Raw genomic sequence first — 22,464 nt, 5'->3', positions numbered from 1 at the left:
GGACCAGGGGCTGTGGCAGGAGAGGCCAGGCAGGGCCACGGAGGATGGGCTGAGACCCTCCTCTGTGCCCACCACAGCCTCACAGCCTCGCAGCCTGCAGTTCCTTTCAAGGTGCATGAATTCGTGCACTGGACCCCTAGTTTAACAAGCCTTTAAATAGTTACAAGCATATTTCCCTATGTTTACATGCCTCTCACTTCTGGATGCTCTAATAGCACTTTTTCATTCTGTCATTAGCCCTTCCCATGAGGTATTATAATTACATGATTCTACTTCATCTCTCTCACTAGACAACGAACTCCTTGAGGGCCAGGAGCACCTCCTATTAATCTCTCTGTTGCCAAAGCCTGGCACACAGACTCTTCATTGTTAAATTTGTCTGTGGGATGACGTAGCAGGTGAACAAAGAGAGGCGCTGTCAAGTTCCAGAGCTGGAGATGCCAGTCATGTCTTCCTTTCCCTGTCCCTTTCTCCCATATCTCGTCACCTGTGGGCTGAAGCAGGCACCACTTGATTTATTTTGGCCTTTGTGTCTGTAAAGTCATACATTAACTAGCTTTTTAAAAGAGGTGGCTATTCAAAGGACAGAAATTGGATGTGATGTTGGATGTTAGCAGAGCTAATTATGGGATTAAGAAAATGCCCTTACCCAGCATAGGAATTGTGATGCTTTCTATTTTTTAGTGTAAAACATGTAGTAAACACAATTCACTGTCATTTCTAATGTCCTGGTACATTTCAGAGACCCATTTAAGATAAATGATTTTCAAATGCCTGGTCAGTCTGGTTTGAAAACCTCTATGGAATTAATGTACTATAATATATTCCAGTCATTTTAAATCCAAGCTGTGCTTTGATATTTGTTTATTATTGCCATCACTGGTCAAAGTCCAAGTTCACATAAACAAGTCATTGCTGCTGGGATGTGTCCTACCCCGGCCATTCATTCAAAGGCTCATTTTCTAGCTCAACCAAGATCAGCAGAGAAGTCCCAAGACAAGCACTGGAAATCTTTATTGTGAGCCACATGTAGTGAGTGGGACCGAGATGGAGGGGCATAAAGATGTGTGCCCAACGTCAGAGAATGTAGCTACACACAGAGGAGAGATTTTGACATTTTGAAATCTATCAGGTACAGTGAAGTGTTTTTTAAATAAATATCCATGGTTAAAACTCAAGATAAGTGAAAAATAATTTAAAAATATGTACATTAAAAAGTCATTCTCCCATCACTTATTTAGTAGTTTCTGCTGTGACTCTCCAGCTTTCCTTTATGTATATGGGGATATATTTTACGTCCCCCATAAGAGGATGATTATGAAGAAAGAATGCTTATTGCAGATTACTTTTTTAAAATTCTCACTCAAGTACATGCTTAGAAAGAGGAAGGAGGAGTGAGAGACATCAATGTGAGAGAGAAACATTGACTGGCTGCTCTCCAAATGCAACCCGACAGAGGATCTAACCTACAACCCAGGTACATGCCCTGACCTGGAATTGAACCACAACCCCTCAGGGCACGGGATGATGCTCCAATCACTGAGCCACTCTGGCCTGGCCAGATTACATTTATTATGTAGTTAGAACATGTTCTAAGAGGTATTACTGTAACACCCGTTTTATAGATGCAGAAACCGAGGCAAGTACAAACTGAGCTAAGTAACTTGAACCAGGCAGGGTTGGAGCACCTAACCTCCACTTGCTTGGCTCTCAGGCAGAGAGAAAAATCTGCAGAGAGAGTTTCTGTTACCTCCAAGCAATAAACTATTCAGAGTCAATTGCTCCCTACATTCTAAAAGAGAGACCAAGGAGGTCCCCGGAACGTAAAGTCAGAGCAGCAGAGTGTTCCCAGCCTGAGAGCCGCAGGGGAGTCCTCAGTGCCACAGACTGTCTCAGTGTCTGTGAGAAAACCTGTGTTACTTTGGAGGCCTGTCTTGGGTTTGGCAAAAATCAGATAAGCCTGGGTGGTCCTTCTGTCTCTTCCAGAGTGAAATCCAAGCCCACTGGAGTATGAGGTCCTAACTAGCAGTGACTTTGTGTGCCTGATATCTAGTGCATTATCTCCCACATGAGACGCTGAATGAATGGATGCCCAAAATGAGAGACGGAACCATTAGCTGATCCATTAAAAAATGGTTGACAGGCACTATGAACCTACTATTGGGCTAGACTGGTGGGGTTACAGGGGTGAACAGGACACATTTCTTCTTCAAGGAGTCACAGTGTAGAGAAGAACCTGAGCAGGCACACGAGATGCAGTGCAGTGCTATGAATGTTGTGATGTACATGCACATGGGGTACCCAGCATGGCCACTGTGTCTGCCAAGAAGTTGCAGGTATATAGGTGGAAACATATTTTACCCAAATGATTCATCTGAACAGAAGGTGTGAATAGGGTTAGGAAAAATAAGGGGAGCGGGTGTGGTATCTATACTAATAAAAGGGTAATATACTAATTAGACTGGATAGACCAGACGTCTTAGAGACGTCATTCTGGACAAAGCCACAGTGGTGGGGGCCGAGGCAGAGGTGGTTAGGGGTAATCACGCAGGCAGGCAGAGCGGTTAGGGGTGATCAGGCTGGCAGGGGAGAGCAGTTAGGGGTGATCAGGCAGACAGACAGAGTTGGTTAGGGGCAATCAGGCAGGCAGGCAGAGGCAGTTAGGAATGATCAGGCAGGCAGGCAGAGTGGTTAGGGCGATCAGGCAGGCAGGCAGGTGAGCAGTTAGGAGCCAGCAGTCCTGGATTGGAGACGGTGCAGGCTGTGCTGAGGGACCCCATAGGAGCCAGCAGTCCTGGATTGGAGAGGGTGCAGGCTGTGCTGAGGGACCCCCCACCCCGTGAATGAATTTTGTGCACTGGGCCTCTAGTCTTAATATATAAAAACCCAACTGAACACTGTAAGTCAGTCCTGCAGCCTCTAGTCCTAATATATAAAAACCCAGGGTCCATAATGACCAACCGAACACTGTAAGTCAGTCCTGCAGACTGCCAAGGGGGCTGTGGATCAGGCCCAGAGAGAGGCCCAGAGAGAGGCCCAGAGAGAGAGGCAAGGTCTGATCTGCAGCCTCTGTGGCAGCTGTTGATCAGCCATTGCCTCTCTCTTTCTCTCCAGACTTCACCAGCAGCTGCGCCTCTGTTTTTCTCCGGGCCTCAGGGGCTGCTGATCAGCCCTGCCTTTCTGATCAGGCCCAGAGATAGGCCTGGAGATGCTGACTGGCATGGAAACCGACCAATGAGAACCAAATCTGGGTGAACTGTGAAGAGCCAATGGCTGCCTAGGAGGTGGAGCCTTTCACGCTAACATAGAAACCAACCAATCAGAATCAAATTGGCTGTCAGGGGAGGGCAGTTCGGGGCAAGATCAGGCCTGCAGGGGAGGGGAGTTAGGGGCGATTAGGCAGGCAGGCAGAGGCAGTTAGGGATGATCAGGCAGGCAGGCAGGTGAGTGGTTAGGAGCCAGTGGTCCCAGATTGCAAGAGCGATATCTGACCACTGGTTTAGGCCCGATCCCACAGGGGATCACTCCGTGCTCAGTATGTGGGAGGGGTGGCAGTGGGAGTGGGGCTGCTGGCAGACAGGGGACCAGGGGCTGCGGCGGGAGGGGGCGGGACCTACCCCTGTGCCCACCACAGCCTCACAGCCCACATTTTCTTTCAAGGTGCATGAATTCATGCACTGGGCCCCTAGTAATAAAATAAAAAGAATGTAGTCTTTGTCCTTGGTTCCTGGAACAGAGTTCCTAAAACCTTTGGCACCTCCTGAGTATAGGAATGTCCTTTGTTATTCATGATGAGCCCTTTTTGACCACACCTGAGTGTATGCTAATTCGGTGACTCCTGGTGGGCTCCTGCACAGTTTTAGGATGGGGCTAATTCACAGAGGAACCACCATGTTATTAGAGGGCTGGAATTTTCAGCCCCACTCCCCTGGCCTCCTGAGAGAAGACAGGGCCTGGAGATCCTGTTCAATCACCAATGGCCAATGATTTCATCAATCATGTCTAAGTAATGAAACTTCCATAAAAACTCTGGACAATGAGGCTCAGGAGAGCTTCCTGGTTGGTGAACGTATTGATATACCAGGAGGGTTGTGCACCCTGACTCAACAGGGATGAAGTGCCTGCATTTGAGACTTCTACAGACCTTACCCTCTTCATCTCTTCCATTTGACTGTTCCTGAGTTGTATCCTTTATAATAAAACTTTATTGTAAGTACTGTGCTTTCCTGAATTCTGTGAGTCATTCTAGCAAATTACTGAACCTACAGAGGCATAGTGAGACCCCTGAATTTGTCACCAAGTTGGACAGAAGTATGGATCACCTGGGGGTCTGGAACTTGTGGCTGGCATCTGAAGTGGGGGCAATCTTATGGGACTGAGCCCCTTAACCTGTGAGGGTCTGCACTAACTCTGGGTAGATAGTGTCAGGATTGAATTGAATTATGAGACATCTAGTTAGTGTCAGAAAACTGTAGAATTGTTGTTGAAAGGTGGAGGGGTGTTAATACATCCAGAGTCTGGCAACAGAGAGAAATTTTTCCCACCCTTACAGCTGGAAGGACAAGGGAAAGGAACAGTGGAAACCAGGATAGCAGGAGGGGTGTGGAAGGCCCCCTTCGGCATTGTCTGTGGAGCTTCAGCTGTGCTCAAAGTACTGAGGGTTGGGGTTGGGAGGCACAGAGATGAGAAGAATTGGCCTAAATTAGAAGCTGTAAATGATGGAAGTAGGCACCGACTTTGGAAATATCAAAGGCTGCTCCATAGTGTGTTAGTACAAGTCAGCTGACCATAAACTTTTGCTAACACCACCTGCACTATGAAATGCTTTTCTCCAGTAAGGCTTGCATCCTAGGTTTAGGAACAAAAAGGGGAGAGTAAGGGTGATCTAGGAATAGAGGTTTGTTTGTTTAGTTTTTTTTTGGGGGGGGTGTGGTACATTAGAACAACAATGGAGTTCGTGATGTTAGCCAGATATGGTGAAAATAGTGGACTAAGAGTCTAGGCAAGAGAAGGGAGAAATGAAAACAGAAGAAAGCAGGGTGGTAAAGAAAAGCAGATGCATAGAAAAGCTAACCTACTAAAAATCTCAGTGCAAGTGAAAACAGGTATAGTGGCAGTGAAATAGCACCAGATGTTAGATTGGTGGAGTCAGACCAGATCTTGGTTCAGTAACCTCAGTACTTGAGTCCTGGCTGCGAAAGAATTCAGAGTCAAGACTCACACTATAAGAGAAAGTTTTATTTAGAAAGTCACAAAGGTAGAAGTGAGCCATAAAAGAAATGGGCTCAGGAAACAAGTTACAGAGGCCAAAGAAGAGTCCTTGGAGCTTAGGAGAAAGAGGGCAAGGAAATCATGCCTGGGAGAATGGGGCGGGGAAAGGTGTGGTGTGCTCCATAGAGAGAGCTACACAGGGTCCTTTGTCTTGAGGGTATTTATTTGGAGGTCTCAGGAGCGGATCCCAGTAGAATATTCATCAGCTTTCCAGGTGTGTTCTTCAGGGTCATGGTCTCTGCTGATTGGTGGGCACCAGGGCAGAGGGTCATTAGTCAATGCAGCTGGTTCTGAGGTCAGCTATGGCATCACTTGTCTGTTTTTGTTGCCTTTCTGGGCCTGGAGCTGAAACACAACTGAGGCCTAGATGTTATCCCTAGGGGTTAATGCTTAAGGTCGTGGTCCAGCAAGGGCCTGCATGGGAGTTGGACAAGGCCACTCTTCAGCCCTTGTTCTTCCTCAAAGACAGTCTGCCGCATAACTAGCAACATGTCAGTGGAGGAAAGGTCAGGGGAGGGTCTGAACTGCATGACCAGAGATATGAAAGGTCAGAGGGTGTAAACCACATGACCAGCGATATGAAAGGTCAGAGGGTGTAAACCACAGAACCAGTGATATGAAAGGTCAGGGGCCCCAAACTGCATGACCAGGGATATGCTAGATGTGGAAAGGTTACCCTGGGAGCTAGGTCCTTGTTTTCCCAGTTTTGCCCCTTGGTAGGCACCTGTGGCTTTCTACCTGGTGACCTTCTGTCCCTGGCCCATCATCCTTGCTCTGTTCATGTCTGTCTAACAGACTACCACAGGAGTACCTAAGTTGGGATCTGGAAGCAACAAAGCTGTATTCAAGCTGGGATAATCAATCTCAGAGTTGATGGCATTTATGGTAACAATCAATCTCAGAGTTGATGGCATTTATGGTAACAATGAAGTCAGGACATTGCTTGGGCTGAATTGTCCCCTCTCCCCCATTCATATGTTGAAACCCTAATCCCCAAATACGACTATATCTGGAGATAAGGCTGCTAAGAGTTAAGTAAGGTTAAATGAACTTACAGGGAAATAGTCCCTATGTATATATATATAGTTCTGGCAGCCTGAGCTGACTAATACAATTTGTGGCCATGGGAGAGAGAGCTATGTGGAGTGGAGAAAAAGGTCACTGGATTTGAGGAAGTCACAGAACTGAGAAGTCAGAATTGCAGAGTTGAGTCAGCCATCTAAACATTAAAGTCACCAGAATTATGGTAGGACATAGAGTGGTGAAGACAATGAGCAGTTGCTTAAGTCATTAAAGCACATAGGAGGGGACTGGCCAGGAGGAGTGAGATGCAGCACATCAGAGGGAGAGAATACAGACTAGCCAGATAGGGGAGTCTCAAAGCCGTAGAAGTGACTGAGAAGAGGCAACTTCTAGTCCTGATCCTGAGGTCTGAGGATAACAAAGAGCAGCCATTGGTGAGGGTTACTGGGAAAGGAATAGCCCGATATCCTCAGGAGAGGTTGACTTCAGTACAGCAAGGAAAGGTAGGGAATGTGCAGTGGGGAGTTGTGAGTATACAGGTTCCATATTTGATGGATAACAATAGAGGAAGGGCTGGAAGGTGGGTCAGGGAGGAAGTTTCCAGCTCTCCTGAGAAATATTTTCACATCAGTCAACAGTTTTGTGCTGTGGTTGAACTAATAGGACATAATGTTACAAATACATAGATTATAAAACACAAACCATAATCAATTTATAAATAAAATTCATATCTACTATGTTTAATCATCAAAGCAACATATTCATGAGCCACACTTTAATCTTATGGACCCTAAGGATAAAAAGAGAAGAAGTGATACATGATAAAAAAAAGGGGGGGCTTTCATGTTGGGTGATAAGAACGGGTAAGAGGTGTGTGAGCTGAGTGTCTGGTAGGTAGTAAGAATTATCAACGTGTTCGTCTCTGTGTGCAGAGGGAAGCATCTGAGCCTGCAGAAGTCAGGAACCTGGTCCCAGAGCGCAGGCCAGTGACGGGGTTGGCTGATCCCATTGGGGACAGCAATGGCCTCTGATGAAGGGAAAGAAGAGCAGGTGCCAGGACCCAAGAATGGGGTACAGTGAGAATAAGGAGGCAAACCACGTACTCAACGGACAGGTGACCTAAAAGAAATCTCACTATATTTACTCTGCCATCCAAATATTTCGTTCAGTACACAAATGCTTCAGGCTCTAAGTACCCTTGTAAAGTTTTGTTGGGGCTAAGAAAAACTAGATCTTTCCTCCCACCTTCTAAGTCTTTTAGCTGGGTTAATTCTCAAATTAACAGAGATTAACAGGAGAAACATCAAAATTTTACTGTATGTACATGGGGATTTTTTATAAGCATGAAAATTTCAAAGATAGTGAGGCAACATTTGGTATATAAGACAATTTTGAAAAAAGGAGAAGGTGTCTTAGATTTCAGAAGTGAGAATGGGCAATTTACAGGTAGTTGAGAAAGAGTGGAACACACATGGCAGGAAAATTCTGGCCAGGCAAGTCAGAAACAGTGGGACACAGAGGGTGTCTAGCTAACTCGCCTGGCTTGAAGCCCCCTAGTTACCATACTTAATTCGAATTAGGCTAAGGAGACATCCTGAGCTCTCTTCCCAAAGCAGGTTTCTCTGTCTGAATCTCTTGGCCATGAAAGGAGGGAAGGTTAAAGGTTCCTTTAAAAAAAAGTTTTTTATTGGATTTTTAGAGAAAGAGGAGGGGCGGGGGGAGAGAAACATTGATGTGAGAAAGAAATATCAATCATGCGCCTCCTGCACTCACCCTGACTGGGGATCAAGCCCACAACCTGGGCATGTCCCCTGACCGGGAATCGTGACCTCTTGGTGCACAGGACGATGTCCAATCAACTGAGCCACACCGGCTAGGGCTGAAGGTTCTTTCTTGGGACTTGTGTTAGGAATTGCCTTCAGTCTTTTTTCATGAAGAAACTGAAGGGAACCAAAGTTTTGCCACCCTTAAGTGCCTTTTGGGGATATGAATTTTTAAGCTGTTTATTAGGAAACAAGGCTCAGAAAGAACCTAGGGTGAGTGTCTGAGAACGAAAATCCTATGTGCCAGCCCTTTAAAAACAGTGACTTTGTCTCCGGTGGCTCAGCTCCCCAGCTGCTAGAAGCCCCACCACTGGTTGCTTCATGGGCAGCTGCCCCAGGCTCTGACTGTCAGGCTGGGGAACCCTGCCTGGGGTGCAGGCCTCTCTCCAGTCTGGGGGAACCCCCTCACCCTTGGCCTGCTGCTCCTGGGAGCTGGGCCAGCCCCTCTCACCACCCTGCCCTTCCTACCAATCTCAAGGTGGTGTCTGCCCTTCTTTGTTAAAAGTCCCCTCTTCAGCCAGATTTCAGCTGGTATTTCAGAGTAAATGTTCCCCAATTTAGTTCCAGTGACATTCTGGGAGGAGGTGGGAAAAAGATCCACCTGCTCTGCTGCCATTTTCCAATCCAAATCACTGTTTTTAAGGATGAACAAAAGGAAACAACCTAAAACTTCATTAATAGGGATATGGATGAATAAACTATAGTAAATTCATAGGAATACTACTAAAATAGCAGCTCAAAATAGATGTATTGTTACCGGAGAGATGAGTGGGCCCAATTTCCCTGTCCCTCGTGGGAGTGGGGCTCTTGGGATAATGAGATGTGGTAAAAGACTTTATTTGCATGGAATTACGTTCCTGGGGTTGTATAGTCCCAGGCCCCTAACCCACTCCCGGAACAGGTGCAGCTGGGGCTTCCGCACAGCCAAAAGCAAAGCCAGAATCCAGAGCAGCTGGGTCCGATGTAGCATCCGGCTAATTAAAGTCCCTCAGTCCACTGTGTGGGTCCCACATGGCCGTGAGTCACGTGGGCAAATGTAGGGGAGGGGGCCCCTGCAACAGGAGTCCCTGGAGTGTAGGCAAGTAGGAGAGGCAAGAGAGAGAGAGGCTCTTTGTCCAGGAGTTTAAATATTTAGGTTTCAAACCCTTGCAGTGGCCACTGACTTGTTTCCTGGTGTGACTGACAGATAAGCACCTTCCTATGTCACTTAAACCTTACTGGGCACACGTATAAACTGCCTTTGCCCGGTTATTTCCTCCACTAATCAGCAGAGAACAGACTTGGAGAGCGATAACTGCAGCTGTCTGGCACAGCTGTATAAGTGGCTTGCCTATATTATTGGTCTCCCCCTCACTCCTTTCCTGTTAAATAATAACCAGATTATTACAACGGTATCACCATGTCTCCAAATATCAACCCGTACAAATTTTGAAAACATAGAATTGAGAAAAGATGTTAGCTGAAGAACACTGTGTGAAGTGTTATTTATATAAAAGACAAAAAACTGCGACATATTAATTATTTACACGTACACATGTGAAAATATAAAAACGTGTTGGCATGAACAGACCCCAGGTGAGAAGTCCTATTGAGGAGAGGGTGGGGGTGGGCGACCGGAGGAACATGGAGAAGTTTCTACCACGTCTTTAAAAAACATGAAGCAGATATGTCAACATGTGTAAAATCTGGATAGTACACGCTTATATTATTTTCTGCACTTTTCTGTATGTTTCAAATACTTCAGAGAAAGAGGGGCTCTCCTGGCACTCTGAGCCCCTTCTTGAGCCCCAGCCACCCTGAGCTATTCGTTGGCCCCCAATCATCTGGTAAACCTCTTCTCCTCAAATTGGGGTCAGTGTCGTAGAAACAGACAATAGTGTGGTGAAGGCCTGGGGAGGGGGTGGGAGTGAGGAGGAGGGCGTCAAAGGGGGAAAAAGGGGTCATCTGTAAAACTTTCAACAATATAGATAAATCAAACGGGGGCCAGCCAACAGTGGATCACCTAGTGGCTTTTTGGAAATGTTGCTCCTCAGGTCCTACCCAGATGCGCAGATTCAGAATCTGCAACGTATCAAGTTCCAGGTAATACCTGTGTACAGTGAAGTCTGGGCAGGCTCCTGACATTGCTCCTGCTGCCTCCAGCCTTCTGTCCACGGTCCCTATTACCTAGCTAACTCCTAAAGCTCAGTCTGGATGTACGTCAAGCTTGGTCTGTTCTGTGATCTCTTTGAACCCTTATCTAGCTCTGGAGTCTTCTACGTACACCGATTTTTTTTCAAAACAGACAACATTATTGTCCTCTGCTAACTGGACTGTGAATTCCTTATCAGTTCCTATAGCTTTGGGGCACTTGTCCTATCACAGTATATGTCACTGGCACAGGTTCAACGACTGTGCTATGGATGAGTCAGAATCTACCTTTTAGGTACCAGTAAGGCCATCATCCTTACTAAACTATCCAGGGAGTGGAGGTGTTTGCTTCTGGAGCACTTAATACAGAGAATTAATTATTTACAGCCCAACCGGCGTGGCTCAGTGGTTGAGCATTGACCTATGAACCAGGAGGACACAGTCAGAGCACATGCCCAGGTTTTTGTCTCAATCCTCAGAGTTGGGTGTGCAGGAGGCAGCCAATCAATGATTCTCTCTCATCATTGATGTTTCTCTTTCTCCCTCTCCCTTCCTCTCTGAAATCAATAAACAAATATATTTTTTAAAAGCCTAATGAAAGACATGGACCTTCTCCTCAGATAAATGCACATGACTATATAATTTCAGTATCCATAAACTCCAAGCAAAGAGCTTCTGCCCTAAAGTGGACAGGCTGTGTAGGATCCCCTTCCCTTGCATTGTTGGGAGTTTCCCACTGTGTCACAGGAACAAAAATGTGTCCATGACAGTAACATTGCTGCTGAGAAAACAATCCCAGTAACCCACAGAAAATCATGACCACTTTGAATTCTCTGACCATTTCTGGCTGATAAAGTGATGTTTTGAAGTATTCTCAGGTTGGATTAATCCAATAATTTCCACCTGTAGGTGCAGAAGACAGGAAGTCGCCATGAGAATGGACATTTCCTGGTCAGAGGCAGTCATGGGAGGAGGGATGGGGCTGAGTGAGCAGCAAGGCCTGTCCTCGGTGACCTGGACCAAAGGATTTTATCCAGTGGCTGTTTTTTTTTTTCTTAAAATAAGTGGCAGTCAGAAAAGCAGTGGAAATATTTCATTCCACTTACAAGCACCATCTAACTACTACATGTTTCAAACATAATAAACAAGTAACTGCCAAAGGGATCAAGAGATGGGAGGAGCCCTGCAAAGACCAGGGTGACGTAAGAAGCCCAGAGCATCAGGTCATACTCAACCCAACTGGGTGCCCATTTGCCTCAAAGAAAAGTCTCACGTCCACCCCTTTCACAAGTGGCCCCCAATCCCTTTGGGAGAAACAGTACCTTCTCTACAGTAGACATCTCCCTGACATTCAGTGGTTGGATCTCTGTGTACTTATATAATAACCAGAGGCCCTGTGCTTGAAATTCATGCACAGGTAGGGTCCCTAGGCCTGCCCAGCGAACAGGGGCAATCAGGGCCTTCTGGCTGCCAGCCGGGGACTCCCTTCCCTGGCTGCCAGCTCCTGGCTGCTGGCTGGGGTCTTCCTTCATTCCCCTTGGTGGTCAGCACATGTCATAGTGATAACCGAACTCCCTGTCTCCCAGTCAAACTCCCGAGGGGACACTTTGCATATTAGCTATATATATCGCAATCTGGGACCCCTCGGGGGATGTCCGGAACCCCTGCGGGATCGGGCCTAAACCAGAAGTCGGACATCCCTCTCACAATCCTGGACCACTGGCTCCTAATCACTTGCTTGCCTGCCTGCCTGATCGCCCCTAACTGCCCCTGCCTGCCTGCCTGATTGCCTCTAACCACCTCTGCCTCGGCCCCCGCTGCCACAGCTTCATCAGGAAGGTCATCCGGAAGGACATCCAGAATGACATCCGGAAGGTCATTCGGCTGTCTGGTGTAATTAGCAACTTACGCTTTTATTATTATAGACTAGAGGCCTGGCCATGGATTCGTGCACTGGTGGGGTCCCTCGGCCTGGCTTGTGCCTTCTCGAAATCTGGGGACCCCACCGGTGCAAGAATCTGTTATAAGATCTTTGGTTAATCTCTTCCCACCCTCCCCCCTCCCCTCTTCCCTCTGAGATTCATCAGTGTGTTCCATATTTCCATGCCTCTGCGTTGAGCATCTGCTCCCTGGTGGTCAGTGCGCATCATAGCTACTGGTCGAACAGTCCAATGGTCCAACAGTTGAACGGTCGCTTAGGCTTTTATATATATAAATAGCCATTCTGACAGGTGTGAGGTGATATCTCATTGTGGTTTTAATTTTTATTTCTCTGATTAGTGACATTGTGCATTTCTTCCTGTGTCTATTGGCCGTCAGTATGTCCTCTTTGGAGAAGTGTCTATTCAGGTCCTTTGCCCATTTTTTAAATTGGACAATTTTTTAAAATTTTTTTTGGTATTGAGTTATATTAAGTTCTTTATAAATTTTGGATATTAATCCTGATCAGATGTATCATTGATGAATATGTCTGCCCATTCAGGGGTTGTTTTTTCATTTTGTTTATGGTTTCCTTTGCTGTGCAAAATCACTTTGCTGCGATGCAGTCCCATTTACTTATTTTATTTTGTTTCCCTTGCCCAGAAAAAAAACATTGCTAGGAGAAATGTCTGATATTTTACTGCCTATGTTTTCTTCTAGGAGTTTTATGGTTTCAAGTCTTACATTTAATTCTTTAATACATTTGCAGTTTGTTCTTATGTATGGTAAGAAGGTGGTCTAGTTTCATTTTTTTGCACATATCTGCCAAGTTTTCCCAAATGCATTTATTAAATAGACTATCTTTACTCCATTGTATGTTCTTGCCTCCTCTGTCAGATATTAGTTTACCATATTTATCAGGATTATTTCTGATCCATTGACCTATATGTTTGTTTTATGCCAGTACCATGCTGTTTTGATTACTATGGCCTTATAGAATAGTTTGATATCAGATAGTCTGATTCCTCCAACTTTGTTCTTCTTTTTCAAGATTGCTGTTGCTATTCAGGATCTTTTGTGGTCCATATAAAGTTTTGGAATATTTTTTCTAGTTCTGTGAAATATGGCATTGGTATCTTAATAGACTGCTTTGGGAAGTATGGACATTTTAATTATGTTAATTCTTTCTATCCATGAGCATGGTATATACTTCCACTTATTTGTATTTTTTTCAATTTCTTTCTTCAGTATCTTATAAATTTCTGAGTATAGGTCTTTTACATCTTTGTTTAAATTTATTCACAAGTATTTTATTTTTATTATTTTTATGCAATTGTAAATAGAATTGTTTTATTAGTTTTCCTTTCTGAATTCATTATTCACTAGAGGCCCGATGCACGAAGTTCATGCAAGAGTAGGCCTTCCTTCCCCCAGCTGCCGGCACCAGCTTCCCTCTGGCACCCGGGACCTGGGCTTCCCTCTGGCTGCCAGCAGGCACCCAGGACCCAGGCTTTCCTCGTAGCCCTGGCTTCATCCAGAAGGACGGAAGGACATCCGGAAGGATGTCTGGTCTAATTAGCATATTGCACTTTTATTATTATAGATATTTGCACCATTTTTAACTTTGTAACACTTTCATGTGTTGGTCTAGCATTTTAATTATGTTGTCAGAAAGAAAGAATAACTTCTTCTTCCACTCAGCCCACAACCCCAGACAAGTCCGCACAGCATGAGGGGCTCCCTCGGACCCCAGGCCCGGTCATCTAAGCCTTGTTTGTGTGGAGCTCTCCCATGTTTGTGAGATGAGTCCCTGGAAATGGAAGTTAGCTCTTCCTAGATTCTGAGCACTGAGGTCAGAGGCTGATGGAATAAAAGACTTAGTCATTTTGAAAAAGGCCCAGAAATTCCACGCAGTGTAGAGTTCATGAGAGGCTAGCCTTTCCACAGGAATTGCCTCTCGTTTGAGGACTCAAATTGTCTCTCAGTTCTGGAGATAAAGTGAAACTTTGAATGGGTAATGCTTTTGTTTTGGATTTCAGGTTACTTTAAATATTTCATTGATTTTTTTAAAAATAAGTCAAATTTATCAAAATAATAGAAGTGAAAGATAGTGGAACTTGCTTTCTCACCTCTGCTGGTTGACTAAGTTAACTGGCACTAACAGGAGAGTTGATATGTTTCTTAGTGGAAAAGCTGAATTTGCCTTGTGTTATTCATCTCTCTATTCACCATTTATTGAGCCCCTACTAGGTACAAATTATGAAAGATACCCAGTTGGGTCTTCAGAGAACTAAAAGTTTCAGGGAGGAACTCAAAGAAAACCTATTTTCATACATTTAAGCTATATGTTTATGAGAGATGAAGCTGGAGAATGAGCAGGGAAAATGCCCTGTTGATTGTGTGTCAGTAGTTCTGTTATTGATTATATGGTATTCTATACACATTCCATTTCCAGGGAGGCAGCATCCAGAATTTAGTGACTGGGAGTCAGAAAAACTAACTATCCCCTTATCCCAGGCTGACCTCTGAGAAACTCTTTGATTTTGGTCAAAAATTTCAATTTTTCTGAAGCCTCAGTTTTCTCTCCCAGAAAATAGAGATTTAAGGTAGATGACTAGAGATTCCATTTATTTTCATTATTTGTTTTCATTCCAAAATGGTATTTTCCTGGCCAGGCAAGGGAGAAATTATTAATTTTGTGTTGTTCTGGAAGAAAATGGTCGTGGTGCTCTGGCAAATACACTAACAAGCTTCTCCCACTCTCCACCCCCAAGTTGCTTCTTCCCTGCTTCTATTTCGACAGGTCACCTCTGGACCTTCAGGTCGCTATTAAAACAAATGAAAAGAACCCTATTCCTCCTTGGCCTGGGCAAAAGCACAGTGGCTATTTGCAAAGGTACATAAAGGCCTTAATTAGTGTTAGTTCACACTTGGGTTTGATGCAAAATAGCATCTCATAGCAACAGAGAACTTCAAACAGTGTGGCTGAATTCCAGTGCAGACACTAATGGAAGCAAGGGAAAAACAAAGGGGAAGAGGAAAATGAGAGACTTTGGGACTGAGTCCAGAAGCTTGGGACTTGGTAATTAGAAGAGGGCGAGGAGCCATTGGAATTATTTTCCTAAGTAGCCTCAGTAGCTGATTAGTATGTTCATCTGAGGTAACGGGAAGATCCCTAACAAACTATCCATAAAGGGGCACTTGTGTTGAAAATTGCCAAGTCAGGACCAGCAGGGCTTCACACCCTGAGATTTAATTAGGTGGGTCACACCTCCGAAAGGAGGAGAAATAAAACATGTGGAAGATGGAGCCCAGAGGAACAGGACACTGTTTTGACTTTGTTTTCGAATCCCTTTTTCTTACCACAGTTCGAAAGGGATGCCTCTTTGGCTAAAAGCAAATATAAAACGTCCCTTTCTGTGGAGAACACGTGGGCTGGGAATGATTGAAATTCTTCTCCAATTCCTCTTGGGATTTGGACACTTTTATTAAATGAAAATGCGGAGGGTAAAGGCTCAGCAGAGGTTAAAAGTGGAGTGGTGTTTAAAGAGGGCATGGAGAAGAAAGCAAGCTCTTTAACAGCTAGTCAGAGCCTCATCTCACATGGCCACCAGGCCGGCTTCTTCCCCTCACAGCTTTCAGGAAACCCTTACCTCCAGAGCCACTTTAAGGGCAACAGAAGAAATTCTACCTCCTTATTTTATAGTCACAGGTCATTTTAAGTCCCCAATGATATTTCTCAGCTTAATCACTAATCAGCCACTTTTCTTAAAGTCAAGAGTGTAAACATTTTCACAATTGAGAGTATTTGAAAGAATGTGCTGCAAACTCCAAATGCAATTTCAGGAAAAGAGGGCCGGAAGGTGTGAACAACAGCACCTCTCTCAGGAGCCTGCTGTCCCCACTGGAAGAGCAGAGACTTGTGTGGACACATTTGGGCCTGCTCGTTACAAACATCCATTTCTGTTTGCAAAAGCCTCATCTAATGCATGGCTTTACGGCCATTTTCAATAAGTAACTAGATGAATAAAAAGGGCAAAAACATAAAATAGAACTATCAGCAAACGAAGTGAGGTTCCCCCTTTTTGGCAGAAAGTTTCCAACAGGATCTAGGGAACTATGCCTGCTGCTGTGTTGACTCAAACCAGTTCCAGCTCCAGCCTGGAGGGTGAGTCCTCATGAGGCTCCAATGAAAGGTGAGGACTGAATGGTTTGCCTGAGCTTCTGCTCAGTGCTGCTTGGAGCAGGCAGAATTTCTGAGCATCTCACACAGTGAAGGCAGGGAAGACGGAATTTTATACTTCAGTGCAGTTTAGATAACTTGGAGTCCATGGTGGTCTTGCAGGTAGTAGTTACCTTTAATTTATTCGCTGAATTTTCCTGAAAAGTGGAGGGTTTTTTTCTTGACATATTTTGCAACTAACGCTTTATCTATTTTCTCTTTCAGATTAAGGGCCCCAAAAGACAGCTATACATATTTTTAAAAATCTAGAATTTGCATGTCATTTTTAACAAGAAAATTGAAATGGACATTGTTGTTTCTCCTTCCGTGCCATGTGGATCAAGCTTGGCCAATCAGAGCATCACAGTCCTGGAGCCACAGGGATAGGCTGAAAAAATAGCACATGACCCAGCCAGCAGCAATCAGAGCCAATGAGGTGGGCTGTGATATTTTGGAGGTTTTAGAGAAGAAGTATTCTTTCTGCTGGAGCTGCCCCCTGACTGGAAGCTCTTTCAGTTGGCTCCTGTGTCCCTTTGACATAATCCTATCAGTGTGTGTGTGTGTGTGTGTGTGTGTGTGGAGGTGTTCAGCACTTCCTTACTTTCTGACACTACAAGATTCCCCAGGCTCATCTCATATATCTCCTGCCCTAATCCTATATAATAAAAGCCTAATATGCAAATCAACCGAAGGGCAGAACAGCGGAACAACCGGTTGCTATGATGCACACTGACCACCAGGGGGCAGACGCTCAACGCAGGAGCTGCCCCCAGCCCGCAGGCCCCAGGCCAGCCAAGGCGGGTGCCAACAAGGGGGCCCCCCAATCGTCCTGCTGGTCGCCCCACAGATCGGCCCTGATCGCCGGCCAGGCCTAGGAACCCTACCCTTGCATGAATTTCATGCACCGGGCCTCTAGTTTTATAATAAATTATTTCCCGAAAGAGCCTTGGTTCCTTTTATTAGAGAAAGGTATTAGAAATGGTGCCAGGTGTACTCATTTATATTAGGGTGTTAAATAACCTTCTGAAATAGCAAAAGTGTTTTACTCAATCAGAGTTCAAACATTCAGTTTCATTTTTTAAAGTACTGACTGTTAATTTAAAAAAAGTTTCAGTAACTTTATCTACACATTTGTATGCTTTTTGCTATAGAGACACTAAATATTTAATCAAAGCCCTGAGAGGTAGCCCATAATTTCTGCTAAAGATACTATGCATACAGGTACAGCTAATTTTTTAAATATAAAAATTCTTTATGACTATCTGATAGTCATAAATTAGAGACAAAATAGTTATGAATTAGAGACCAAAAGTTCATCATATTTTTTTTGGGGGGGGGGGGGGGGTGGGCAAGAACACCTTGCTTCAGAAAGTATATTCTGGCTCTGTGATCTCCATTTAAGAGTATTCCTTCTCTTATCCTTTTAGCTTCTGGTCATTGAAGGAAAATAGCTTAAACACTTTAGATTTGGCTACACCACCCATGAAGTTGTGGGTTTTTGTTCATCTCCATTAGAATTAGTAGGGAAAGAGTTCTTTAAAGAGCTTATTTTGCCTCTCTTAGGAAGTGAAAGTTTCTTCCCTTAAACCTTTGCTACTTGACATTGTTCCCACAAACCCTGCTGATGATGGTTGTCTTCAGATTGCTCACCTCTTATGGAAAGCACGGGTGTCCATACTTGAAACCCGAGATTCATTTGCAACTTTGGGGATGATTTAAAAAAAAAAAAGAGGCTGTTTCCTTGCTGGAATGAAGAATACAATGTTCACCTGTAAGTCCTGGCATTCTATCCCTTTTCCAATGTGTCTGTGGGAGGGAGACAAAAAACATTGTTAAGCACAATAAAGCAAATGTGACATCTGTGATTTTTTAGCAAACAAAAGCCAGCATCCAATTTAGATCAATTTGTTGTGCTAGGTTTTTTTAAAAACTCAACAAAAGAATTGAAAATTAAAATTTGAGCAAGCTTCTAAAAGTGATTGACCCCTATCAATCACATTTACAATTGAATAACTTTTATGTAGACATCTTATCTCCATTTTGTTATCTGTTTCCAGTTGGCCTTTTGATCAGGAGGGTGAATTTGATTAGTACAGATGTGTAGCTTTTCTCAAGACATCAACTGTAGGTTTCCTTAGGCTAGATTATGTGACATTTTTATTACTTTTGCCACTGAACTAAAGCAGCTTTTCCATTTATGTTTATGATAGGTTTTGTAAATGTCAAATTCCTTGTTAGAAAGTCAGAGTTAACATTCCAAAAGTCAAAGGCTGATGTAAATAATGTTCATGGATACTCAGTTTGAAGTAATTTCATATCACATTTCCCTCCAAAAATTAAGATAACCTACTTTTCAAATAAATATTTGAAAGAAAGAAATCAAGCTGCAGTCAGAATTAAAATAAAGATACAGAATATTCTAAAATGTGGTATCTGCCTAGATTTCAAGTATAAACAAAAAATATGAACATACAGGTAAGACCAATGTGAAATCAATTTGCTATGACTAAGTTTGTAATTTTAGGTTAGTTAACCCTTACACCAATTCCTTGGAACTAACTTTATAAAAATTATGTAGGATTTGAAATTAGGTTTCTATTAACTTTAGCTAATGTTTTTGATTCCTGTTATCTCCAAGGAAATAAACCTGTTCAAGTATATTGGGGATTAGGTTGCATCTTTCTTTTTTCTATCCTTTCATTTTTTAGGAAATGACAAGTTGGTAGGTTATTTAATATGTTTTCAAAGGAAAGGAGAATGGCTCAGCTTCTTTATGGAGATCAGAGAGTTCAGGACACTTTCACAAATTGGGGGTCACAGACTCAGAAGCTTTTGGTGGCCAGACAAATGATGTCTGAGAGATGAATGCTGGAAGAGGACTGCAGAACACCTGTCCTTCTACTGCATTCCAGGGAGTGTGGCCCTGCAAAGACCAGGCGTGGAAGCTTCTGCTGTGTGTGTGTGTTTTAATGTTCAATCTCCTGATTTTCAAATGCTGGCAATCATTTTTCTTCAAAGATTGTGTGTATTCTGTGAGCTGCACTTGGCCTATAAGTCTACTGCCTACAAGCCAATAACTGCCCACAATAATTTCATACTGGGAGCCAATCCATTGTGCACAATTATTTATAATAAGGAGTATAATTGTCAAGTTCATTTTAATTCTCATTTTTGGCTGATCTGAGCACTATATTTGAGAGCTTAAACAAATATGAAAAGGTTGCTTGGTGATTTAAGAATCAATGTAAACAGAGTTATAGGATTCTGATAGATAACTTGATCAAATAGATGTTGAGTGTCTTACATGTACCAGGCACTGTTTTAGGCATCAGAAATACAACTGACTACAAGGTACCTATCTAGAGGTGGGAGGTAGTAAATAAATAAGTAAACAAGAAAACTAGAACTTAGTGGTAGCTACCACTCAGAAAAGTAGAGTAGGGTAATGCGATAGCAGTTGCTGACTGGTTTCCCCAAAGGAACCTAAATCCTCAAGGCTATCAAAGTGTTGAATTCTTCCTAAAGTCTCCTTTTGCTCTAGGTCCCTCAATGAAGTCCCTGGAGGTATGTCTTAAGGAATTGAAGACTAGTTTATTTTAAATTGGTTACCTTTTAATTTTCTTGGCTAGATTTGGGGGTCATGTTGATCCCAGAGGGATTTAGGGAAACCTCTCATCTAACCAGCAACTTAGTTACAACGCCTGGGTGGGTGCTGCAGAAGGCTCACTACAAACATTTTGTGTTGATTCCTTTAGCTTGCACTTCAGAGAGGACCATTTTCCTGAATGTCCCCAAATTCTGGGAATGTATCATTTGAGGATTTCTACCACCTTTTGGGGACAAGGACTAATAACAGCTTGCAATGAAACTCCCTTCCAGAGCCAGGGCTTCTCCCACCTAAAAATGCACATTAACAAATACCTTTCAAACTCTTCCCAATGGTATTATAATATGTCCCTTCACGTTGACATGGAGAAAACCTGGAATTTGAGTCAAGTTAGACGATCTGGATTCAAAGCCAGCTATTTGGCTCTGCTGTGGGCCACCTCTTTGATCTGATAGTCTCACAGCCTTATCTTGAAGACCCACTTCTTGGGGGTCCTGGGAGGATTGAACAACAGTGTATATTTGAAAGTCAACCCTGCAAAGCTTCATATTATATATTACTAGAGGCCCGGTGCACAAAAATTTGTGCACTCGGGGGTCCCTCAGCCCATCCTGTGCCCTCTCAGTCTGGGACCCCTCGGGGGATGACCACCTGCTGGCTTAGGCCCGCTCCCTGGGGGATTGGGCCTAAGCTGGCAGTCAGACAATCCTCTAGCAGACTGGGAGCCCTTGGGGGATGTGCACTTGCCAGCTGCAGTCGGACATCCTTAGTGCTGCTAAGGAGGCGGGAGAGGCTCCCACCACCACCGCTGTACTGGCAGCCGTCAGCCTGGCTTGTGGCTTAGCAGAGCTCCCCCTGTGGGAGCGCACTGACCACCAGGGGGCAGCTCTTACATTGAGCATCTGCCCCCTGGTGGTCAGTGTGTGTCATAGTGACCAGTCATTCCCAGTCTTTCTGCTGCTGGGGTCAATTTGCATATTACCCTTTTCTTATATAGGATTATGATTGGAATGGCCATCAAGGTCATGCTTGTTTTGCAATGTTATAATCCAACAAATGGGTAAGGGGGCAGAGCCAAACACAGATAGACCTCTGATGTAACAGTAGGCCACTGAAGGGCAAATAAATATCTTTAAAATTATATCTGAAATAGAAATGCAGATTGTAAATAATAGTAATTGTAGTAGTGGCAGTAATAATAAATGGCTGACATTTACTGATCACTTTCTCTGTTCCAGGCCTGGAGGTAAACACATTGCATTTATAATATCTTCGAATTGGGTGAGGAGAGGGGAGAAAAAAGTCAAGTCAATAATGCGAAGTTGAAAATAAAGCATTACTGCCAGCACAATGTGCACTATCACCCCCAGAAGCTCTTTAAATATGAGCAGGTCTCGAGAACCCATTTCTTAGAGATTTGGTGTGTTCAGTCTTCCCCTTCTCAGCAGGAAGGCCCACCACCTTCTGCCCCAAGGCCCAGCCCACTGGCAGCATTCAGAAAGAATTGTCTTGGATGTGCCAGTATTTTACCTAGTAGCACATGTTGCCCATAACAAAAAAAGAACTTCAGGTTAAATATGTAGTAAACAAAGAATGGAAATGCAAAAGAATACATTCAGTAGCTTCGAGTGTATCCTTTGTAAAGCAAAAGCATTTCTTTCAACGCCCCCCCCCACCCCCAATAAGACTGGAAATGGATTCTTCTATCAAGACATCCATAAACTTCAGAATATGAAATGTGTCCAACAAGTGGGGACGCTGGGGTGAAAGGTGCAGCCTCATTCTCAGCCGTGCATGGGTGCAGAAGGAAATAATGCTCATGTAGCCGTTTGCCGCAGGGCTGGTGTTATTTATATAACGCCGCCGGCTGGGCCAGGTTGGCGCTGGAGCAGGGAGAGGAGGGAGAGGCTTGTCTTCATGTGCGAGAATACAGACGTGTGCGCCTGTGCACTTAGCGTTCGGCATTTGAAACGTGAATTCTTGAGGAGGGTGTGGGGAATACCATCACCACTCACGTTTATGTATATGTCATGTTGGCAACACAGCCTTCTAGCATCGTACTTGTATAGCATTCATTTGGGAGTAGGGAAGAAATGGCGATTTGGGAGTGAGCGCTGCGGCCGGCGGTGGGTGATCACGCTGCTGGTTACTGAGGACCTGAAACTGGCAAATGCGCCCCCTTGATCTTCCACCGAGGACACAAAAATCAACTATATACGTACTTTGAAAAATGGAGAGAGGGTTGCTCCCGAATGCTGGCGACCCTTGGGCTCGCGGCCAGGAGTGGGATGCAGGCAGGTGGGCGGCTGGCATCTCTGAGGCGAGCAGAGGTCACCGAGACCAGGCGCAGGCCGGGTGGGTGGGGGCATCGCGCGGAGGCGGGAGCCCAGCGGCGAACACAACCCCATTCATACGCTCTGGGCGCACGCCGACTCCTCTGGGATCCCCAGCCCACCCCCGCCAGCTGC

General features: G+C 44.5%; 1 long non-coding RNA gene across 4 annotated transcripts; it reads right to left on the bottom strand.

Annotated features, from left to right (window-relative positions):
• Positions 1-5,278: 5,278 nt before the first annotated feature.
• LOC102247265 lies at positions 5,279-22,458 on the bottom strand. Of its 4 annotated transcripts, none has more exons than XR_001362737.1 (3): positions 22,219-22,458; positions 18,040-18,195; positions 5,279-5,647 (listed from the first exon to the last, which is right to left on the bottom strand). It is a non-coding gene; the product is annotated as an uncharacterized LOC102247265 (long non-coding RNA). The 4 variants fall into 4 exon arrangements; XR_001362738.1 differs by having other exon boundaries at positions 5,279-5,634; XR_313769.2 differs by having other exon boundaries at positions 5,279-5,627.
• Between the last annotated feature and the right edge of the window lie 6 nt (positions 22,459-22,464).

This window comes from Myotis brandtii, unplaced genomic scaffold (genome assembly GCF_000412655.1).
Source record: "Myotis brandtii unplaced genomic scaffold, ASM41265v1 scaffold300, whole genome shotgun sequence".
NCBI classification, from domain to species: domain Eukaryota; kingdom Metazoa; phylum Chordata; class Mammalia; order Chiroptera; family Vespertilionidae; genus Myotis; species Myotis brandtii.
Note: the sequence above shows the minus strand (reverse complement) of the source record. Positions and strands in the feature narration are given on the sequence as shown.